The sequence below is a fragment of the Sorghum bicolor genome, chromosome 7 (genome assembly GCF_000003195.3).
Source record: "Sorghum bicolor cultivar BTx623 chromosome 7, Sorghum_bicolor_NCBIv3, whole genome shotgun sequence".
Taxonomy (NCBI): Eukaryota; Viridiplantae; Streptophyta; class Magnoliopsida; order Poales; family Poaceae; genus Sorghum; species Sorghum bicolor.
Genome location: NC_012876.2, coordinates 289,302 through 313,182, shown reverse-complemented (window position 1 = coordinate 313,182; position 23,881 = coordinate 289,302). Strand labels below are relative to the sequence as shown.

Here is a 23,881-nt window from a genome sequence, read left to right as displayed (position 1 = left end):
AATAAATAATGAATGAGATCTGCAAGCGCACAGATTAATACCGATGTAGCATTTTAACCGGGAAGTATTCTAGGTATCGTTATTTATATTTTTACCACTGGGAAGGGATTAACAATCATCAATATTGATTACAGAATAGAATATGAGATTAAGTATCTATCATTGCATGTATAATTGAGAACATTTATCTAACTCTTCATACAGGGGTAAGTGTCACATAAAGGATATATGAAATAATGAATAGTGACAAGGATAATTTATCTGATCATAACTTAGCCACATAATAAATATGATAAGCACCTCAATTAGATACTCTAGAAAGTCATTAGCATGGTATTAGAACGAACTACAAGAATATTCCCTAAGTTATTCTTAACTATATAGTCTAGCATTATCATAGTTAGTGCAAGCATACTTAGCAATCATTGCGAGACAAGACTACGCCCATGCATAGTGATATTAGCAAGGTAAATGAGAAACATAGCAACCACTCCCCTGTAATAATATTGCTCTGCCAGCCCGATACACGAGAGGGGGACTATATAAGAATCAATGAAGCTGTCACTATCACGAACTACCCCACGATCTGGCATATTGGGTACAATCGCAGATAAATACGGTATAAGCACCACGCCTACACAATATCTATCATTTATCCATGGATCCGACGGATAAACGCTATACGATCCTAAGCATGTATATAAATCCAATCTAACTAAGCCAAGTACATAACTATGATAAACTAAGAATAATATAATCTTGAATATAAGCAAGTAGAGCAAAGTCATAAGCAATATATTGAAGTAGAACAAAGTCATATTCATAATATTGAAGAACAAAGATAATTAGAAAGTAATTAGAAGCACAATTAGAGAATTACCAAGAATCCTCTTGACAGATCCGGAAACCAATCGAAGATTGACTCCTTCTAGCTCTAATCCTATGTAGCTATGCTAATCTAGATATCTAATTGATGTGGTGGCTCTAATCTTGATCAGAGGCTTCTTCTCCCTTGAGGAATAATGAATTAGGGTTGAGAGGCTCTCTCCTCCAGGGGCCAGGGGGTCTGGTTTTATAGTCCCTTCAAGTGAATATGGGCCGTTGGATCAAACCGACATAGATTGTATGGTTTAGATTCATCCTTTAGGTCGGTGGAGATCTCCCACGAAGCAGAGTCCTGATTGGACTCAGGGAGGGGGCGGGCGCCCTGCCTCTGGCCCCGTTTCGCCTCCGCTTCGGTCTCGTGGCTTCTGGAGTCTTCTAGATGTAAGATAATTGCGCGGTACGTTAATATCTCTATGTAATCCTGACGTGTGGGCCTTTCTTCCGTATTTCCTGATAACCCCCTGCAGAAATAGACAAACACCAAAACTCGTGGAATTCTGTCAGATAAAACCCTAAGTCTAGATGTTGATTTCATTTGGATCCTTTTCTTTATTTATTTGATAATTAAATTTGATACTTAAGGACCGTCAACAATGGTTAGGGCAGCCACCTCGGTTAAGCCACCATAAACCATGACCTTCTCATCGAGACGGTTTCTAAAACCACATCGGTTAACCCAAAACGCCCACCTCGATTAAGTTTCCTATAGTAGTGGGGGGTGCTCCATGAATGGGTGTTTCGTACCTGCTCGTGAAGTTGGGTGGAAATTACCCACCGTTTGATACTAGTTACACACCCCTGGAAGCATAACGGTTTGATTCTATTGGCCTTTCTTGCCCATCCAACTTGGACTGACAGAAAATGCTGCACTCTTCGTCCCCCCATCAACGCCTTGGGAGGCCACGCCGCCCAGCTTCTCTCTATGTTCCTCCTCTCCGGTGAGCCGCCCATGGCCGAAGAAGATAGATCCAGTCCTCCTTGACCTCCTCCACCCCCTTCTTCTCCCATAGCCATGGGGAAAAAGTGCACCAAGGGTTGGCCTATCACATCAACTATTGGCTTCCACCAACGGCACTCCTCATCCCAGCAGCTCTCCTCCTCCCATCCTCGTGGGCCCCTAAGTTGATGGTGTTACCCCTCAGCTCATCGTTGCTCGTGCCCATGGGAGCATGGCCAGCCCCTAGGCAGCCGCGACTGGTGCCTAGGCCATTGTGGCTAGCGCCTAAGAGGGCATGGCCGGCCCCAGGCCGCCACTGGTGCCTAGGCCACCCTCCCTGGCTAGCAGGGTTCCTCGGTCAAAATCATCTTAATGGTGCTATGCTTGCCTCAATATATTATGACATGTACCAAGGTAAAAATTCACCAAGGACTTCATCTACTAGTGGTATGGGTTGGTTGCTAGAGACATTGCACCGTGTGGGGGAATGCCATACACAACGTCGTATATGTGAGCAATGAAATATTCAGTGACCTCCATGGTTTATTGGTGGAGAGGTATGGGCTAAAACCAAGAGTACCCATGAGATGGTTGCCATGTTTTTATTTACATGTGCTGGAAATGAGACAAGTCTCGAAAAGTTCAAAATTGGTTCAAGCATTTGGGTGAGACATGGTCTAGGAAATTTGATGAGGTCCTTAACTCTTTGATGGCCATGGCCATGGCAAAGGATTTCATTAGACCTAAGGACCCCAATTTTCCTACAGCTCATAGGAAGATAAGAGATGATAGATGAGCGTACCCACATTTGGATTGCACTGGTGCTCTAGATGGGACACATATTCTGAGTTTCTCTTCCACCCGATGAACAAGTGAGGTATTATGAGAAGTCATGGATAGCCACTCAAAATGTCTTAGTAGTTTGTGATTTTGACATGTGGTTCACATATGTATCCACGGGTCAACCGAGATGGTAGGATCTATGCACGACATTAGTATGCTATACAATGCAATCAATGTGGACGAAAAATTCATCCCACATCCTCCACAAGGTAATATAAATGAATAATTAGTCGTTTAGTAGCTTTTGTGTGATAGCAATTATTGACTTACATTGTTTTGACCATGTTTTCAGGCAAATACTATGTTGTTGATGTTGGATATCCTATCAGCCTGGCTGCCTAGCTCCTTACAAGAAGAGTGAAAGATATCATATGTTGGAGTGGCATAGAGGTACGGAACCTATAACACCTAAGGAAAATTCAGTCGCATTCACTCATCTATTTGAAATGTTATTGAAAGGTCTTTTGGAGTATTGAAAATGAAGTGGCAAATTCTATACAAGATGCCCAACTACCCGATGTGGAAGCAAAAAAATGGCGGTTGTTGCTTGTATGGTCCTTCACAATTTTATTCGTGAGCATGGTAGTGAAGACTCGGATTTTGCTCATTTCGAACGTGATCCTAATTTTATCCCAACAATACTGGAAACATATAACTGATATGCAGTTTGCAGTTATCAGTTCCACTTCAGATGCCAATGCTGCCACTATTGATGTATTTCGTGATCATGACTTGGCCACGGCTACTTGGAACTAGCATGCACTAGTATAGGAAAGGGCTTTAGCCTCGGGCCGTAAGGGCCTTTAGTCCCGGCTACGGAACTGGGGCTAAGGTTTCGGGACTAAATGTCCCACCTTTAGTCCTGGTTCCGCGGACCGAGATTAAAGGTCCACCTTTAGTCCCGGTTGGTAACAGCAACCGGGACTAAAAGGTGCGCAACGGTGTGCCACCTGGCCTCCACTTTTAGTCCCGGTTGTTGCTACCAACCGGGACTAAAGACTTCTTTCTTTTTTCCTTTTCTTTTCTTTTAGTTTTTCATTTAGGGTTTACAATTATGTTATTATTATTTTCGAATGCGTATTGTTTGCTATTAGTTTATGGAACACACATCTATAATTTATATAATTTAAAGCATTACATATAAATATACTATAAAACACTATATATATATATATATATATATATATTATATGTATCTATAGGCCCATAATATAATATTTACACATATGCATCACAGACAAAGTATTTGCAACACAATTTATCTCCGCCACTCAAGCATCGTACAAATGATCATCATGATTTGGTTTCATCGGCTCCTCAGGGTTGAAGTAGCACTTGCCGCCAGGATTCAGGACTTGGTCGTTAAGAAATCCTGCGATTGTCTCCTGAATTCCTTTTAGGCGGACCGCATCCAACCCCTGCTCCTTCAACCACATCTCCTTTAATAGATATTAAAGAAAAAAAGTTAGAGGTATGAATAGGATTTATTAAATAGCAACAAATAAATGAAAACCTTATTACATATACATGTTACATACTTTTAGGTGCTCAAGATTAGTTCTTTTGGCATAGACCGTCATAAACTTGCACACATAGTAGCCACATAAATTGTTGCCCGGTGTCTGCCGTAGAACCCACTGAAGTAAGATAGGCTTTGAAAGTGCTGCATTCAACTCTGGACGGTGTTTCTGCACGAACCCAGTCCAAACCCTAGCAATAAAACGATCATTATTAATTATGTATTACCGAGTTAAAAGAGCAGAATTTAATATATAGAGATCGGAGTTACCCTTGGATAATATCTACCATTTCTTGGTAATCGTCCTGTGGTTTTCTCAACGAGTCATAGATTACCAATTGACATTGCCAGAGATCAATGACAATTAGTATCCAATGAAAGCTGCATTTGTGTGCATGTAGGCAAAATTAGTATATATCTTCATACTGATCTAATTAATTAGTTAAATAGAATGTACACACGATAACGACACTTACTTAAAGTTGTAGGGAAAGAGTATATATCTTTTGTCTTTTTGGTTGATCAAGAACTCCGTAGATTTCTCTCCGTTTGAGTTCTCCATAAGACATACGGGGTCTTCTGGTCTTTGAATACAACAATTGGATGCACAAATCCAATCTCCTTGTCATTTCTAACTCTGAGGTTACCAACCGGGACTAAAGGCTGAGCTTTAATCCCGGTTGGGGATACCAACCGGGACTAAAGGTTCCTTCTGCCGATCTCTGACACCATAGCCGTTGGGCAGGAGACTTTTAGTCCTGCTTGTTCTCACCAACCGGGAGTAAAGATGTTTTTGTCCCGGACGCTGATTGAGCCGAGATTATTGTTCATTTTGGACAAGTGACCAAAGGCCTGCTCTGTAGTAGTGATGTAATGGAAGACCAGTCTTCATTTAATATTTAGTTATTTTATGTATGGACAATCGTTATTCATCATGGATTTCGTGATTCATGATGAATCCCAGATCTAGATTTACTTTTTGTAATAGTGAATCCCTTCGAAACAGTCCCACTTTAGGCTAATAATAGTTCTTTACCTGAGTGATCCGTTAATGGATCATCCACTAGAATCCTCCCCTGCTGTCGCAAGAAAGATGCATCAATACCTAGTTTTACCCATATATATGGTCGACACGGTGGTGCAGACCATTTCTTACATGCCTCGCTGATAGTTATAAATATAAATGTAGATTCATACTAACATAAAAAATATGATCAAAATTGGTACTCAATCTATCCTAAATTATAAAACGTTTGACTTTTTTGACATCAAATTTTATCACTCGTCTTATTCAAAAATTTATGTAAAATACTTCTTTTTGTTATGGTTTGGTTTATTAATAAAAGTTCTTCGAGAATGACTTAAATTTAATGATATTTGCATAAATTTTTTGAATAAGACGAGTGATCAAACTTGAGGTTGAAAAAGTCAACCGTGTTATAATTTGGAATGGAGAGAGTAGTATGTATATTATTTAATTTGTTGTTTATATGTTAGGAGTATATATATATATATATATATATATATATATATATATATATATATATACACACACGAAAATTTTTCAAAAAAATTAGAATTTTAAATATATTACTAAAATGTCACTACTATATTATATACAATAAGTATAACCATATACTCTACGTATGCATGCATGCTTAACATACATATCACTCTAGATGGTCTAGTATGATCATATACTTTATCTATATACATTTCGTCCGGTCATATACACCTTAAATCTAGAGATATATAGATGAGAGTAACTACACGTGCGTGTAAAAGAAACTTGTCCTACACGTACGTGTAGAAAGGAATTTCTTTTTATATATATATATATATATCGCATCATATCCGATCCGATCTCAATAATTTCCCGGCCGGCCTCAGATCGTACATATAGCTGCGACCACGCTAGTAACCTACTAGTTCATCATTTAGGCCCTGTTTAGTTCCCCACCTAAAATTTTTTCATCCATCCCATCGAATCTTTGGACACGAATATTAAATGTAGATAAAAAAATAAACTAATTACACAGTTTAGTTAAGAATCGCGAGACGAATCTTTTAAGCCTAGTTACTCCATGATTAGCCTTAAGTGCTACAGTAACCCACATATGCTAATGACAGATTAATTATGCTTAATAAATTTGTCTTGCTGTTTCCTGACGAGCTATGTAATTTGTTTTTTTATTAGTTTCTAAAAATCCCTCCCGACATCCTTCCGACACATCCGATGTGACATCTAAAAAATTTTCGTTCCCAATCTAAACAGGCCCTTAGCTGGCCGGCTCTAATTAAATTGACTAGAGAGATGTGTGACGATCGATGTGCATCCAGCATCCGTCTACTCTCGTGTCTCGTCGTTGTCAACACAAGCCCCCATGAGTATATATCTTTTAGTGTATGTGTGTTTAATGTGGTTTTGAGGATTTCGATCGTCATCGTCTACATATATCTAGTGTAAATAATAATAACAACAAAAAACCTGTCTAGATCGATCATTAATTCTCGCAATCTCTCTCGTGCAAGGATGACCACACAAGTACTGTACACCCTCCACCAGATCTTTCTGAGTTGTGCTTGAATGTTGCAAGCGTTACACACACATGCACTCTAAACCAGGGAATAAAGGAATTCGGACGTAAAACAGCAAACAAAAGATCGAAAACCGTCCACTTCATATCTCCTCAAGATCGGACACGTACACCGCCCGGCCTTCTTGTTTGTCTTCATATATAGTCCACTTCAGCATTTGTGATCATCAGCAGAGTTGCCGGTCGCTGCGAAGATAACAACAGCTGAAGAGCAGACTCAAGCAGCAGGTTTGCACCATCCACCACCTTTTCCATGATCCTATCTTTGAAGAGCCCTGCCCAAAAGATAAGAAAAGCATGATGCTTTTATGTAATCACCTCAGTACCTCACAAGGATGTTTACTAGTATTTTTTTATCGAAACAGACTATTTTGGCATTTCTAAATTGACCAACAGTAGCAACAGCTAAGAGAACATGCATCCATTTATAATTTGGCAACCACTTGGTCTTCCATTTCTGAATGGATTTTGGTATCTCATTAGCCCGGTCACATTAGCTATAAAGCATCCCAACCATTTTGCATAGTTTGTTTGGCAAATGAGGGAGTTTGACAAGTCCAAAATTAAATAAATATGACAAAGGTGAAAAGAGAGAATCTTCAATGGTTTGACATTAATCACTTGGCAAAAAAAAATCTGGCGGCGGGAGGAGAAAGTAGTCACGCGACCAGACGTGGGGGCGACGGATTTCGCGCGAGGGATGGGATGCCAAGCGCGGAGGGGCTTGACATATATGCGAGTCTTTCCACTCTATTTGCTAAGTTAACAAAATTGCAAAGCTTAATTGCCAAACCGTTGGTAGTGAGGGGAAAGGATCACTGAATTTTAACTGAATCCTAGCTATTCCCTGATGTCTTCTCTCTGAATCCTCTTCTTCCACTGAATCCTAGCTATTCCCTGATGAGAGAGAAGACATCAGAGAATAGCTAGGATTCAGTTAAAATTCAGTGATCCTTTCCCCTCTCTACCCCAGGCCTGACATTCATACCACGCCATATATACAAAGCCACCAGGCCAAAGCCGCATTCGGCTCAACAGACTCCCAATGCGCCCAGCCGCTCTTCGCCACTTGCATTGCCGGACGAGTAACAGTAGCACGTCTCCTGCTGCTGACACGCATGAACGACTACAGTCTTGGTGCCGTGATCACCCTGGAATTGTAGGGACAAGGAAGAGCTTCTCCTTTCGGCGCAATTGCATCCCGAACACCTCTGACATATCAACCCCTATTCCTACTCCATTCTGAAGCTTCCAATCGAAATGGTAAATCAAATTTGCTAGCATAATCTCAATAGTCGCAATCCCAAAATTTATCCCTGGGCAAATCCTTCTTACAGCTCCAAATGGCAGAAACGCAAAGTCTGTGCCCTTCATATCAGGGGCTACTGCTTCAGAACCAGAACCTTCCCGCTCGAGAAACCTCTCGGGCATGAACTCCTCAGCCTTATCCCATGACACCGGGTCTCTGCCAAGAGCCCAAGCGTTGACGAAGATGCGTGTTCCGGAAGGGATGTAGCAGCCATTGATGATGCAGTCTATGGTGGAGACTGGAGACGCGTGGGATAAGGAGTGGCGCTGGTGGGTGCAGCCAGTGACGAATCTAGGATTTTGTCTTTGGGTATGCTCCGAAAAAAATTTCGTATACAATTTGGTAAATCTATTTTAGCAATTCAGTAATAATTGTAAAATTAACAACATGATTTGGTATATATGCACTAAGTAACACGATAAGGCTCCATTTCATGGGTTATGTTCAAACCATCCACTAAATATAGTCTAAATAATTCAAAAGCCATACCGATAATTGAAATATAAGCATAAATGAGAACCAGAGACTTACAATGCTATTTTTGACTATTTTATTCGACGTTTTTGAAAGAACATAAATGTGCCAATTATATCATCTTCATCAACTTCAAAGAAAACATCCCTCTCAATGAAAGTGATTAGACAACTGCCTTTAGGTATGGCATTTTGATGAGGTCCTCCTCCATCACCACAACCATGTCTTGTTTTTTTCCTGCAGATGGCGTCGCCGTCCTTATCTCTGTTTGTAGTCTAGCCCTACGTGTCGGTTCAGCATGAGTTCAGCCATGGCGTAGTCCAGTACCACATAGGATGATTCTATCCCCGCGCTTGAAATGTTTTCTGTCAACAAGAAAAGAGATCAATCAACAAACGGCTGCCTATCGTTGTAGCCTAGATGAATTACTACTAAATTTAAAACTTTTAATTATTTACAACGTTCTTGTGTCAATCAAGATGTTTTTGCTAGTTTTTGTATAGTAAGTAACTAGTAGATGGCCACGTAGGCAGCAGGCAGGCACGCGTATGTACCATTATTAAGAGCGCCTTGATGTTATACCTGGTGAGACCATATTCCTCCTCTGCAGTGAGCAAAACATGTATCAAGTCTTCAGTAGTGCTCCGAGTCTGATCTTGCTGTGCCTGTTGCCCTGTTGGTGTTCGTGGATGAGCTCGTCGAACAGCTGGTCCCACCTCCTGTGGACCCTCTCGGCCTGTGCACAGATGAGCTCCTGAGCAGCTCCTATCCTCGTCAACCTCGGGAAGTAGTCCTCCAAGTTGAACCCCCCAAGCAGGGAGACGTACGTTCATGTTGGCCAGCTCCATCAGCAGACTAAAGCCTTGTTTAGATTCATTTTTTTTTTATTTTGACATTGTAGCACTTCGTTTGTATTTGACAAACATTATCCGATCATAGACTAAATAAGTTTAAAAGATCCGTCTCGTGATTTATAGGTAAACTGTGTAATTAAAAAAATTTATCTATATTTAATACTTTATGCATATGCCGTAAGATTCGATGTGATAGAGAATCTTATAAATGTTTGAGTTTTTGAGTGCATCTAAACAATGCCTAAGCTAGCTATTTCGCCCTCCCGCACGGTGCGACTCTCCCAGAACCGCGCGGCACATCATATCATTGGCGTATGCGCACACCACCTTGCTTGCCGTGCCACCGTCCGCGCTCGCATAGATCTTGTCTAGGACGACGCACACCTCACACGGATCTTGTCAGCGCCGTAAAACAGGATGTCGGCCACCGGTGACCACGGCCTTGATGAGAGGACGTGGTCGTGCGTGCGCATGATGGCCTCCGCTCGAACCGGCGGTGTCCACCGAGTTCTCGATCTTGGAGCTGGCTTAAAGCCGGTCCGGCTCACTGCCGCGAGCCTGTGCTCAAACAACATATAAGACCTTGGGTCCAACTCAACCGAAAAGAATAGCCTAATAGATGAGGACTCCCCTCACCTTATATGTTGTTCTCTTCCACTATCCATACATGATGTGGGACTAAACCCTAACAATCTCCCCCTTAGTCACACATCAGGGTGGTTCTTGCCACCTCTGACCTTTCTGATATTTATTTATTTTTATCGGGTTTATCATTTTTGAACTCGGCTCCGATACCAATTGTTAGAACCGGTGGTGTCCACCGAGTTCTCGATCTTGGAGCTAGCTTGAAGTCAGCTCGGCTCGCTACCGCGAGCCTGCGCTCCATATATTCCAGGTCCACCGGAGCTGACAACATATAAGACCTTCGGTCCAACTCAAACCAAAAGAATAGCCTAATAGGTGAGGACTCCCCCCACCTTATATGTTGTTCTCCCCCACTAACACTACACGATGTGGGACTAAACCCGAACAAATCTCTCCCTTAGTCACACATCAGGATGGTTCTTGCCAGCTGTGACCTTTTTGAGATTTGTTTATTTTTATTGGGTTTATCCTTTTGTACTCGGCTACAATACCAATTGTTAGAACCGACGGTGTCCACTGAGTTCTCGATCTTGGAGCTGGCTTGAAGCCGGCCCGGCTCGCTACCGCGAGCCTATGCTCCACATATCCCACGTCTACCAAGGGGGACAACATATAAGGCCTTGGGTCCAACTTAACCCAAAATACTAGCCTAATAGGTGAGGACTCTCCCACCTTATATATTGTGCTCCTCCACTATCGCTACACGATGTGGGACTAAACCCCAACAATCTCTCCTTTAGTCACACATCAAGGTGGTTCTTGCCACCTGTGACCTTTCTAATATTTGTTTATTTTTATCGGGTTTACCCTTTTTGACCTCGGCTTCGATACCAGTTGTTAGAACCAGCGGTATCCACCGAGTTCTCGATCTTGGAGCTAGCTTGAGGCTAGCCCGGCTCGCTACCATGAGCCTGCGCTCCACATATCTCAGGTCCACCAGAGCTGACAACATATAAGGCCTTGGATCCAACTCAATCCAAAAGACTAGCTTAATAAGTGAGGACTTCCCCCACTTTATTTTATATGTTGTGCTCCCCCACCATCACTACACAATGTGGGACTAAACTCCAACGGCTCCGCATCGTGCTGAAACGACACCACCAGTGTCGGCGCGGAGCCCAGGCACAGGAGCAGCAGGCCGTCACGGCCGTGCTTGGCGACAAGGTCGTGGAAAAGGAGACATGTGGGAGGGAGCCCACCAGGTAGGAGGCGAACGCAGGAGCTTCTTATTGATGGGTCTTCTCCCAATAGACGACGTTGATTGATGCCACGAGTAAGAGAAGGTAGTGCGCTTCTACTGCTGCTCCACCAACCATTTCACTCTCTAGATCTGGCTGGGTACAGTATTTTTGGCAAGCGGTGATTTCGAGTGATGATCAGCTTTCCATATAGCTGGCGTCGATCATTATTTATGCGCCAACTGAAGAAGTTGTATTACTCCATCTCAAATTATATAAGACAATTCCAACAAGAATCTTGAAAAGTCAAAACATTTTAAATTTGATCAAATTTATATAATAAGATAATAACATTGATGATACTAACTATATATATCATTAGGTCTTGAATTCAAATCTTCACAGTCTAGTTTTGTTGCCAAAACCAGGGCTAAAGCTAACTTCTCTACTAGCTAGTGTCCACCGGTCCACCCTACGCGACGTCATCCATGCCCCCACAGAGAGCTTGCAGCTTGCCTCGCTGGCCACACGACCACGTGCCTGACCCCGGCCACCGTCTCACACTTGGATGTCATGCCCAGTTCGTCTAGTTGCCACACCTATCGGACACATCTGACGTTTCATTTGTCATTGAGGGTGATACGTTCCCTGGTCACTTGTGTGCAGTGAAACTGTGGGATAACGTGTCGCTACAAACTTCAATTGTAACAAGCAGGCTAAGTCTCATGTGGGCTATGTGGCTTTACTAGATATATTTATTGGGCCTCATGTGCTCTTGAAATGCTTTGCTCTTGGGCGTGACCCTCTTATTAGGCCAGAGAGAGACAAGCGACCCCGTACATGTCGGCACAATATTATTGCTGTACCAGCCTAATAAGAGAGAGACAAGCACCCCCCGTGCATGTTGGCATAGTGTTGTTGTACCGGCCTAATAAGAGGTCATCTATGCCCTCCCTATGGCCCATGTAAGTAAGGTAATTAGATTTGTATTTTGTACTAGTGTATATACAGTACATCCAATTTGTTTCACACATTTCCTTTTAGTTTAGCCAGATTTCCTTATATAAATATGCAGTCCTAGTTTTAATTGTGTTTGCACCACTATATTTCTTGTACAGTGACATCTAAGAAATAAGATCTACATTGATATTTTTAGTTTTTTTAGAATTACACAGTACAACGTAGGCGTCCAAACACGTACGCACACTCATCTTTATGAACATAGGTATGCTAACCCTACCCATATGATCACTTCCGAAGGACTAAACTAGCAGATCTCGAGATTCACAAAATAACCACAGCCGTCTCGTTGCCGCCGATAGGTCTTAGAAAAAATATTGAAAAATATGAGTACCCATACCAAGTTAAGGATTTTAACCTGGATGGACAGGTTCTATTACAAGGAACCGAACCAATTGGTCTATAATTAGTTCACTAGTATTCTCTACGCTGGTGGTGGAACAGGCGGTTTCAATTAAAGAACGCCTGTAAAAATAAATTGGCAGGCCCAACTCAAAAACCACCTGTAAAAATCAATTTTCACAAGTGGTTTTCTAACAAAACCGCCTATAGAAATCATGTATTTCTTAGGACAACCGCATGTAAAAATCATATTTCTACAGACGGTTTCTTAAGAAATCCGCCTGTAGAAATAATTTGAAATTAAATTTTTTGAGTTTTTCAAACGACCTCGTTTGAAAAAACATCAAAATAAAAGTTGTGGACCTCGAAAAGTTATGAAACTTTGTAGTTGATAATTTTTTCATTTGAAATCATCTTGTCGTCGAAAACTATGTTTGAATTTCTCAAATTTGAAATTCAAATTTTGTAAATGACCTCGGATGAAGAAACTACCAATATAAAAGTTGTAGATCTTGAAAAGTTATGAAATTTTGTAGTTGACAACTTTTCCATTGGAATCCGTTTAGGGCCTCAAATAATCAGTATATGCTCGGTTTAGGATAATATGTGGGGAACTAAACTCTAATATAAACACAACTGAGTGATAGGTGGAGTGGTAGAGGAGTATACGCACAAGGGCGAGGTCTTAGGTTTGAATCCCATTGGCTGCGAAGCGCGTGATTTTACGTGAGAAAAACGCGACTTTGTAATTAAAATATTTTTTTCTATTTTTAAAAGTTGATTTTGTATTTTCTATAAAAAGATTTCTATAGGCGGGTGGCATAATTGAACCGCCTGTATAAAATCCATTTCTACAGGCGGTTCAGTTATGTGAACTGCATGAGCGCAGGCGGTTCGTCAATCCGCCTGTAGAAAGGGGTTGCGAACCGCCTATATAGTAACTTTGTGTACTAGTGGTTCGCACATTAATATTCTTCAGTCGTGTCTTGATGGGCATGGGGAATCAATCTCATGTGCGCAGCTGGTTGGGGTGAGCAGCGAATCTGCATTGAGATGTATGTTTGTACACTTTTAAATACAAACCTAGTAGTGAAAAGAGTGAGAGCATATGCTCTTAAGGGCACATTTAACTTTATCATGCCAAGGAAAACTTTTTTCTATAAAAAAAATGGGCCGGGGTGGCATGGCCTGGTATAGGCGTGGATGGGGTGGTCTCAGCCCCCAACTATGAGTGCCGCCCGCGCCCGCCACGTCGCTCGCTCGTTGGCAAGAGCCAAGAGGGACGACGTGATTGATCAGGCGGTGATCTCAGCGTGATTGGCGATCGAGGTGGCCGCCGGAGATATAGAGGACGAGGTGCCCCCTGCTGCGCGGCGGACGTTGCCCCGCCGCACGTGTAACTTAACTTAGGTCTTGTTTAGATGCGAAATTTTTTTGGATTTCGCTACTATAGCATTTTCGTTTGTTTGTGGTAAATATTGTCCAATCATAGACTAACTAGGGTCAAAAGATTCGTCTCATGATTTATAGGCAAACTGTGTAATTAGTTTTTGTTTTCGTCTATATTTAGTGCTTCATGCATGTGCCGCAAAATTTGATGTGACGGGGAATCTTGAAAACTTTTTGGATTTCAGTGGAAACTAAACAAGGCCTTATTGATATCTCTATATGCGTCTAGCTAGTCCAGGTTGCCCACGAGGTACGTGCCAAGTTAATTCCTGGTCGTGGTGGTTGTTGTTGGACTTTTAATAAGTAGCACTAGGGATGAAAACGGATCGGATACGGACGGATATCACTGATATTATATTTGTTTTTATATTTTTGGTCGGATTCGGATTCGAATACGGATAATGTCAACCATGTCGGATAAGATATGATTGGATGTCGACATCATAAATATACGATTTAAGTATTCGGATACGGATACGGTATCGGATGTTGAATATTCGGACTCGGATACGGACATATCTGAACCCCTCTAAACGAATTCGGTCTCGAATACGGCCGGAAAATATCCGTACCGTTTTCATCCCTAATTAGCACACAAAATCCTCAACGGCTAGCTGTGGAAACCATTTTGGCTACGTTATTACTCGATCGTGATGGAAAGACCCATTTTCTTAACGTAGTACGTGTTCATATCACGTACGCATATAGAAAAAAGAGTAATGCTACAAAGTTAACGTCGTCATGAATAGATTAATTTAAGAACGAAGGTAGTCTGGATAGGTGCAGTGGTGGAACCAGAATTTTCTTTAGCTGTGCGGTACTACCTAAACCAAAAAGGTGCACACAAAAAAAACATATGGTCATATATACTTCAGAAAGGGTACCAGACAATCAATCATTAATCACCCACAAACATAATGTTGTCACTACTATAGGTAAATGCAATTGTTTAAAATCTAACATCAAATAATGTTAAAACGTGTTATTAGTCTTTACTCTTTAGCACTAGTAGAGGTGAAAACGGTACGGATATTTTTCGACCATATTTGAGATCAAATCTATTTAGAGGGGTTAAATCTATCTCTATCCGAGTCTGGATATTCAACATCTGATACGAATACTCAAATCATATATTTATAATATTGATATCTAATTATATTCTATCCGGCATAGCTGATACTATCCGTATTCAAATTCCAATCTAACCAAAAATATGAAAACAAATACAATATCATTGATCCGTTTAATTTCCATCCATAATTAAGCACACTAGCCCATTTGGTGTTTGCTGTTACTGTTAGCTGGTAGAGTGGCACTGGCACGTCGTTACTGCATCGCCGCATACATTGTAGAGATTACCTCCGTTCTTAAATCTATATGACGGCGTTAACCTTTTTACTTAAACTTTGACTAACAATGCATTTTGGGTTTAGTTTGTAGATTTATTTATTATTCGCATAAATATTTGGGGAAAGACGAATAGTTAATTGAATGGAAAAAATTAATATATAGTAGGGTCATATATATATATTTAAGAACGTAGTAGTATATATATATATATTTGAAATGCACTTTCGCAATATGTGTGTAATGAGAGTTGAGATCCTTCTGATTGCATTTAGATCTGGTGAGTTTTGAATGTGCGATCTGTTGTTGACTTGTGGTTTCCGGGTGGCAGCAGGGTGTACTTACTTGGACTCGAGATTACGCAACGTCTGTTCAAGGTCAAATGAGATGACAATATATTCCTATATCTAGGAAGTTCGTACACTGCACGTATTACTTTTGTCAAGCTGGACCTGCCCAAATAAGAAAGCCCGCGCCATGATTTATTATTATTAGTAAAAAAAGGTCTTGATTGGTCACCACGTACAACAAGTGTACTGTGGCTCTGGTACACATCACGATCCACGGTGCGGAACCAACACATATTTTTCAAATAATGAGCGGATTTGATTGGCCAGCATGCATGGCGCTTCTCGGTGGTGGTTTGGTGTTCGACTTTTTAGCCCATATATACAAATCCTTGACACATGGCCCGTGATGGAAAGAGATGCCGTGCCGCGCGCCATTCTCTCTGTTCATGTCATGCAGAATAATATACTACCGGATTCATGATTATTCTACGCGTTGCTACGAGAATTTAGAAAGTTTTATCTTGTGAAGAATAGCAATGCAAATTCATGATTATTAAAAGTTATTGAAGAATATTTTTGGGTAAGAATGATGAAAGACACTATATAGCCAATAGATATATAGTTGGCAATTTTTATTATTGATATCAGCTCATGCATATACATTTTGTTGTCAAAATTGACTTGGAAATAAGAAATTGTGTACGTGCAGTGCTATTATAATAATTTTCATGATCATCATGTTCTGAAAAAAGTGCTCACGGTAGGAAGGATCAAATGAAACCTCACTAACAACTGAATAGCCTTATGAGATCTTTTGGCTGCATATATATATAAGACTATGCTCCAAGATTTATTCATACCGTAAGTTTTAGAAATCTTGCATTGCAACATAGACATATTAGGGGAAATGCCAACTGAAACTTTCGAACACCATATTGCTATATTTATTTGAAAGTGGATGTTGTTAGAGCCGATATTGTAGATATACGCAAACATCGAAGAGTGAGAGATAAAACAATTATGTATCTAAATAAGTCAAAGCGGCGACTTATAATTTGGAATGGAGGAAGCATATTATTTATCGAAGTGTGTATGACATTAGTATGTATGAAAAGAATACACTTTAAGGAACACTGTAACAATGAATTGTTAGAGAGACATCCATGGGTGTTGCCATATTTAAAGTTTCAGCATCGATACTTGAAGTTGGATAGTATCAATGATCACTCGATGTAGCTACTAGTAACAGTAAATTGTGAGGAAGTGGGAATAGATTTTGCAAATTATTGCATGCATCTTCCACCAGCAGTGTTATCCTAAACACTGGGCCTCCAATCCAAAAAAAGGTCAGCATCATTTTTTTTCTTGGTCATGCAAAAGGTTTGCACATCTTTATATTAAGGTAGAAAATAATTGTTCAATACAATAGGCCTTTACGGCGCCCTAGGTGGTCAATAAGATTTATTTATATGGACGCTTAGACCTTCCCTAGTGTTATTTTGTGCTTGCGGATCTCATGTTTGAACAAATGCAATGGATAATGTACTATTTTGAACAAGCGAACAAGGCACACGCCCTTCACAGACACAAATTCCACCCAAGAAATAAATTGGGAAACGATATAGATAGATTCAGTAGTAACTAGCTAGGATATAGTAGCCACGTAGGGAGGCGAAATTCCTTGGCACGGATTGACTGACGATCTGCACGAACAGCACTGGACGACGTTCCACCAAATTGATGGATCGGATCGGAGGAGGAGCTCCGTCCGATCCGATCCCTACCAGGCATGCATTCATTCATTTTGCAGCAGCAGGAAGAGGAGGGATGCTCTGCTCATTCCTGAAGAAGTCATGAGGATCCACCTTGCTCTTCACGGCCGCCAGTCTCTTGAAATTGCCATTGAAATACTTCTCCCCCCAAACCCTAGCCTTGGCATAGCTGGTGACGTTACTACCCTCCTCAAGCTCGTTGGTCCCTAGGTCGAGGTCCCTGTAGTTGACGTACACAGCTCTCGGGTTCTTGGACACATATGGCGTCAGATCCTCGTACACTCCCCTCACCCAGCTCATCCTCTTCTCCAACTCCGCCGTCCCGTTCTCGTACCAGACCGAGTAGAACTGGAGCTGGTAGAGGTAGTTCCGGTGCGGGAACGGCGTCGCCGACGGCGAGATGCTGCCCATCCGGCCGCCGTAGGGGTCGAGCATGAGCAGCGCCGCCTCGGGCTTCTCCAGCCAGTTGGACCATATGCTCTCCCACGCGTGCCTTGGCATGGCCTCCTGCACGTGGTCCGACTTCACCTTGAGGTAGTAGTACGGATTGCTGCTCCTGTTCAGGAGCACCTCCGCCGGCAGGTCCGCCGTGCCGTAGAAGAAGAAGACGGCGGATTTCACCCAGCTCATCTCCTGGCAGTCCCGTTCCGCCATTCCTAGGTCCGGGAAGTGGCCTCGCATGGTGTCCACGAGGCTGCCGCACCGGCCGAGGAACAGGGCCACGAAGTTGGCTTGCTGGTTCTGCACCAGCACGCGGAGGTAGAGGTCCCTGGGGAGCGCCGGCGCGATCGCTTGCCATTTGGTTATGAGGTCGACGGCGGACTCGTTCCTCAGGCGGCGGATGCTGAACACGGTGACGGTCTCCGTCACGGGCACCAGCCGCACCTTCCAGGACACGACGACGCCGAAGCTCTCGCCGCCGCCGCCTCGGATGGCCCAGAACAGGTCCTTCCCCATGGTGCTCCTGTTCAGCAGCCTGCCCTCGGCGTCCACCACCACGGCGTCAACGACGTTGTCGGCGGAGAGGCCGTACTTGCGCGACAGCGAGCCGAACCCGCCGCCGCTCAGTTGGCCGCCGACGCCCACGGTGGGGCAGTTGCCAGCGGGGAACCCGAACGTGGAGTTGGCGGCGGCGGCGGCGTAGTAGAGCTCGCCGAGCGTGGCGCCTGACTCGACCCACGCCTCGGCTCTCGAGGCGTCGACGTGGATCGCGCGGAGCGCAGCGAGGTCGAGCACAGCGAAATGCCGGCGGTGGGGGTCGACATCGATAGAGGCGTAGGAGAGGCCCTCGTAGTCATGGCCGCCGCTGCGCGTGCGGATGTGGACGCTATGGCGGCGGCCACAGACTACGGTGGTCTGGACATGGGCGGGCTCGGTGGCGGCAACGATCGCGAGCGGCCGGCTGACGATGGTGGTGGTGTCTGGGCCTGGCGTGACGTCGTAGTCGTAGTAGCGGAGGTTCCGGACAGACGACACAAGGACCGAAGAGAAGTTGTTGTTTGCTGGGGTGTAGATGCATGATGGAAGGCGGAACGTCCGCGGAGAGGCAGCTGAGGAATGCATCCACATCAGAACTGGAAGCTGAAGAAGACGATGTTCTTGCGCTGGATATGAGGAAGCAAACAAGGGTTACAAGAAGGTGCACCATTGTTGGTGTTCTTGCTGCCATGATTGACGTGGTAACTGTGTTGGAGGCTCGGAGCCAAGGAGATGTATTTATAGGCAACAGTGTCGTGTTCAACTTCATTTGCGGCCGGCTCTCTTCTCGTTTTCAAATCAAACATATATAAAGCACGTTTTCTTTCTTTTTTTATTAACTTATTATGATGATTAGCGCAAGTCACTTGATTAAATGGCTGTCTACCGAGGATTTGAATTAATAAATGATAGGTTACCTGGATGATTAACGAGATTTGACAGGAAATTAATTCTATGATGATTAGCGCAAGTCACATGATAAATGGCTGTTTACCTATAAGGCCAGTCTCAATGGCCCGTTTCAATGCAATGTTTCCAAAACAAATCTGCTGACAGAGCATCAATGAAACGAACAATGAAACAACCTCCACAATGTATGAGTTTCACCTTGATGTTTCCTAGGCTGAGCAAAGCATTTAATTACTGCAATATGATTGGATCACATGCAAGATGGTGAAACGATTTAGTCCTCAATGGGGATTTCATCATGTTTCACCGCGTGAGAAACAACGCCAGCTGAGTTTCACCATGGTGAAACTACTTCCTTCTCTCTCCTCTTCGTTTCATGCAAAAAGTGCAGTTTTGCTGACATAGCGCTCTAATAAATGTGCATGACATCCTGGTGAAACCCCCACTGAGGCTGGCCTAATTTGGATTAAATGATAGGTTACCTGATGAATAATGAGATTTGATGGGAAATTACTGGTAAAAGCATCTTTATTATGATACTCCCTCTTTGTTTTTATTTACATGTCGATCGTATTAGGTTTATCTCAAGTCAAACTCTCAACTTTGATCAATCAAGTTTATAGAAATAATATATAATAACAATTATACTACCAAATATATATATGTATGCACTATCAAAATATATTCTACCGTGGAGATTCAACGTATGAGATAAACACGATATTCTAGATGATGTTATTTTTTATATAAACTTGGTTAATTTGGACAAATTTGACTTAGGACAACCGAACACGGTATGTCTAGATACATAGCAAAATATCTAGATACATAGCAAAATATGTACGTATTTGGTTTTACGCTATATCTAGATACATAGCAAAATATATGCAGTAGAAAGCCAAAATGACCTGTAGTAATTTGAAACAGAGAAAGTATAAAACTATATAGTTAGAAATACAATCAGCCACTCGAGATATATACTTAGCTTTTACATATCAATGTAAAAGCTATTAAGACTGTTGGCCAATGGCCACTAGAAAAAAAAAACAATCAAGAAAGATATGTCTCGGAGTCGGAATGTCGATATATGGGGATCAAACATTCATCTTTTTCTGCATTCATGCAAAGAGGTTTACGTCTGTTAGGCAAGTTGTAGCTAGATATCGAGAGTTTGAGTTGGACACTATATCTTACATTGAAACGTAATCTCATGAGCTAATTAACGAGCTATCAACAAGAAGAAGTACCCCGGGCTCGGTGCATGACTTTGAATCGGAAACGACTTCTTGGCTATAAACGTAATCGAACGTGCATGTTATTGGTCAATTATGAGTAATTGCTGCTAGCAAGACTAGGCCTTGTTTAATATGCACCCAAAAACCCAAAACTTTACAAAATTCCCCATCACATCAAATATTGCGGCATATGTATGGAATATTAAATATAGATAAAAAGATAACTAATTACACAGTTTACCTATAAATCACGTTACAAATCTTTTAAGTCTAGTTACTCCATGATTGGATAATATTTGTCAAATAAAAACGAAAGTGCTACAATATCAAAATCCAAAAAAAATTTGGATCTAAACAAGCCCTAACAATTTCTTTGGGCACACGTACGGAATGAGCTCATGGCACACACGGAAATTAAAGACCATGTGGACCCATTCCAGGTCCTAGGGTTCTCATACTGTATATAGTTAGTCAAGAATATCCTTTGTTGCACCATGTGCTGTGCCCATACCTTCTCTAAAGATTTATATATGCTTGTAAGTTGAAAAAGGCCATCGCAAGGAGTTAACGATCGACTAGAGGATCGGATAAGCTTTGCACTCAAGCAAGTTGATTGTACAATAGTACTATATGCAACAAGATACTCGTGGCGATTGTTCTAACTTTCAGCACACGGAGGGAGCTTAAAAGTCAACCTGCCGTTTTGTACAAGAAAATTTAACCTGGCGACTGTTCATTGAGACAAGATTTTGTGACTGTAATTACGTGGCCTCATTCCAGCTGTTGGCGTTCCCCAGTATATATAAAAAAGAAAAAACCCTCGTATTGAAAGCCATGTTTTTGTCTCGATTATTCTGGTACCGTATGTACCATCTCTCATACTTTTCCATGACATCTCGTGTGGAGGCCATACGGATTGATAAGCCAAAAGTCAAATAATTTAAACCAACACAAGGTCTCATCCAAGACTTGTAAGGGATATTAACACTTTAGGATCAATCGAAAGGATTAGACTTGATTTTTTTCTTTAAAAAAACAGTTAGAATTGATAATTATATACTAGAACATTATATATATTCTTATTATATAGGGCAAGAATCTGGGTCCTATATATATGGCCGGTGTAGTTCAGTTGTGAGATACTCATATTGTGTTTGGAGCTGTTCTTAAACAACTTTTCTCAACGCCATCATGTAAGATTGTTTTGTGTGAGGTACATCTGCATTGTTCTTATACAAGGGCGGGCCCAGGCCTAGGGCCAGTAGGGCCATGGCCCTAGTCGCAGCCCATAATTTTTAGGAGTGAGTTTCAAGTTTTTGCCCAACAATGAAGCCCAACAAAAAGAACTAGGGCAGATTACGGTTGCCAGTGAAGGACGCTTCGTGAGTCATGCTGGTTGCCTCATGTTTCGACTTCCCAACGGAGCCAGTGAAGGACGCCGCCGCTCCTGCTTCCCGGCTCCTGCAGTCCCACCCTCCCATTCCAAACGACGTCGGCGCTCCTGCTCCCGTCCCAGTGGCGCCGTCACTTTAGCCTCCTGCCTCGGTGCTTCCTGCTCCACTCCATGGAGGCAGCGGCGCGGCCCTGCGGCTTGCCGATGCCCCGCGGCCGCCGTTGCCGTCGCCCTCGCAGGCAGGCAGTCAGGCGGATCAGCAACAGGTCAAGCCTCACCTCTCGCCCCTTGGCTGCTGCGCCGGCCAGAGCTCCTGTGTCTGTGTGGCCGTGTGATTTGTGAAGGTATTTCTTCAATTCTATATACCTCTTCGCTGCTTCTTCTATTTATTTCTTTGATTTCAATTGCTAATTTTTAACTTTTGATTCTAATTAGATGAAGAGGACAAGGACTATCGCATCATATTTCTCTCGAGTTGTTGAACAAGAACAACAAACCATGTATCCTCCGGTGCCATCTCAAGGTACAAAACGAGAGTCACTATTTCTGTTCTTATTAAGTCTTATATCTTGTCCAAACTAGGAGTTGTTATTAAAGACATGGAAGTGGAAGATGCAAATGCAATAAATCATCACTAGACAATAGGTATTTATTTTTCAATGTACTATTAATTATCGTATTATATTAATTATATAGTTCAAGAATTTCTTTGGATTTGTAAACTTTATTTGAGAATATTTGTTTTCTATGACATACGTGTGTGTATGTATATATAGTTCTATAGAATATATTATAGGTTGTAGCTTTTGGATTTGGGCTGCTAGGATTTGGCCCTAGTCTTGGCCAAATCCTGGGTCCGCCACTGTTCTTATATATATGGCACAAGCTCCTATCGTCGTTGCTCGTAATATCATTTCTAAATCTTTTTTTTTGAACACCGGAGGATGAAAGATCCCCATCAGAATCATTTACCATTGATTCTGGCTAGGCCGGTGATGGTGGGTGCTGGGCACCTTAGCATGCCTAAGGGGCCTAAAGGAAAATAGGGTGCAATAGAGGGGGTTGAGCTAATAATTTTTTAATCCTAGCTAGAGTTACACATAATAGGGGTATTAGATTCTAACATAGATTCTCAACTCTTTGTATGATCATCGATCCAACTCCCTCTGTTGTAATAAAATATATCTAATTGCCTTCATCCCTAATCTAAACAATTAATAATAATATAGACAATTAACCCCATACTAACTAACTTAAACATGCTAACTAAAATTTCTGACTAACTTACGAACCAAACATAGAGTCATCACAGTTGTTACCTAGCCTCCTTGTGGGGCCCGAGCTCAAGAGCTCCTGGCCCTGCTTGCCCATCTGCTACACCTTCTACGGTGAGAGTATCTTTATGCAGGACACCGTACTCACGAATTCCCTTCAGGTTTGCAATGGGTAGGCAACAATGCAAGGAGGAGTGTGGATGGAAAACCTCATGAAATTGATCAGCATGTATCACCAAGATAGATAGTCATGAGAACATACTTCCAAGGGTCATCGCTCATGGGAAGGACATCCTCCACAGGTGGACGAATATAAGCTGCCAACCTGATCTCAAAGGGTCTTCCAACTAGCCCTCAAGGCCAAATAGGCACCCTAGTTTCCTACAGAGCTCATGATAGCTACTAAACCTAGTGATATCAAGCGACCTTCCATAGGTTCCAGATTTGTAAACTTGTTATTCAAGTGGAAGAAAATGTGTAGATTAGTGCCAGTGGTTGTAATAATAAATAAGAGAGAGGGAGAGAGGACTTTTGAGGGACTAGATTCTTATATCAAATGTTTATAGGTAAACTATTATTTCTAATAAAATGCTCTAAAATGTTAATTACGTGATTATCCATTATATTCTAT

At 42.1% G+C, this 23,881-nt stretch overlaps 2 pseudogenes; both read right to left on the bottom strand.

The window, feature by feature from the left end:
* LOC110436974 lies at nt 7,928-11,015 on the bottom strand (annotated as a pseudogene).
* LOC8068509 lies at nt 17,207-19,142 on the bottom strand (annotated as a pseudogene).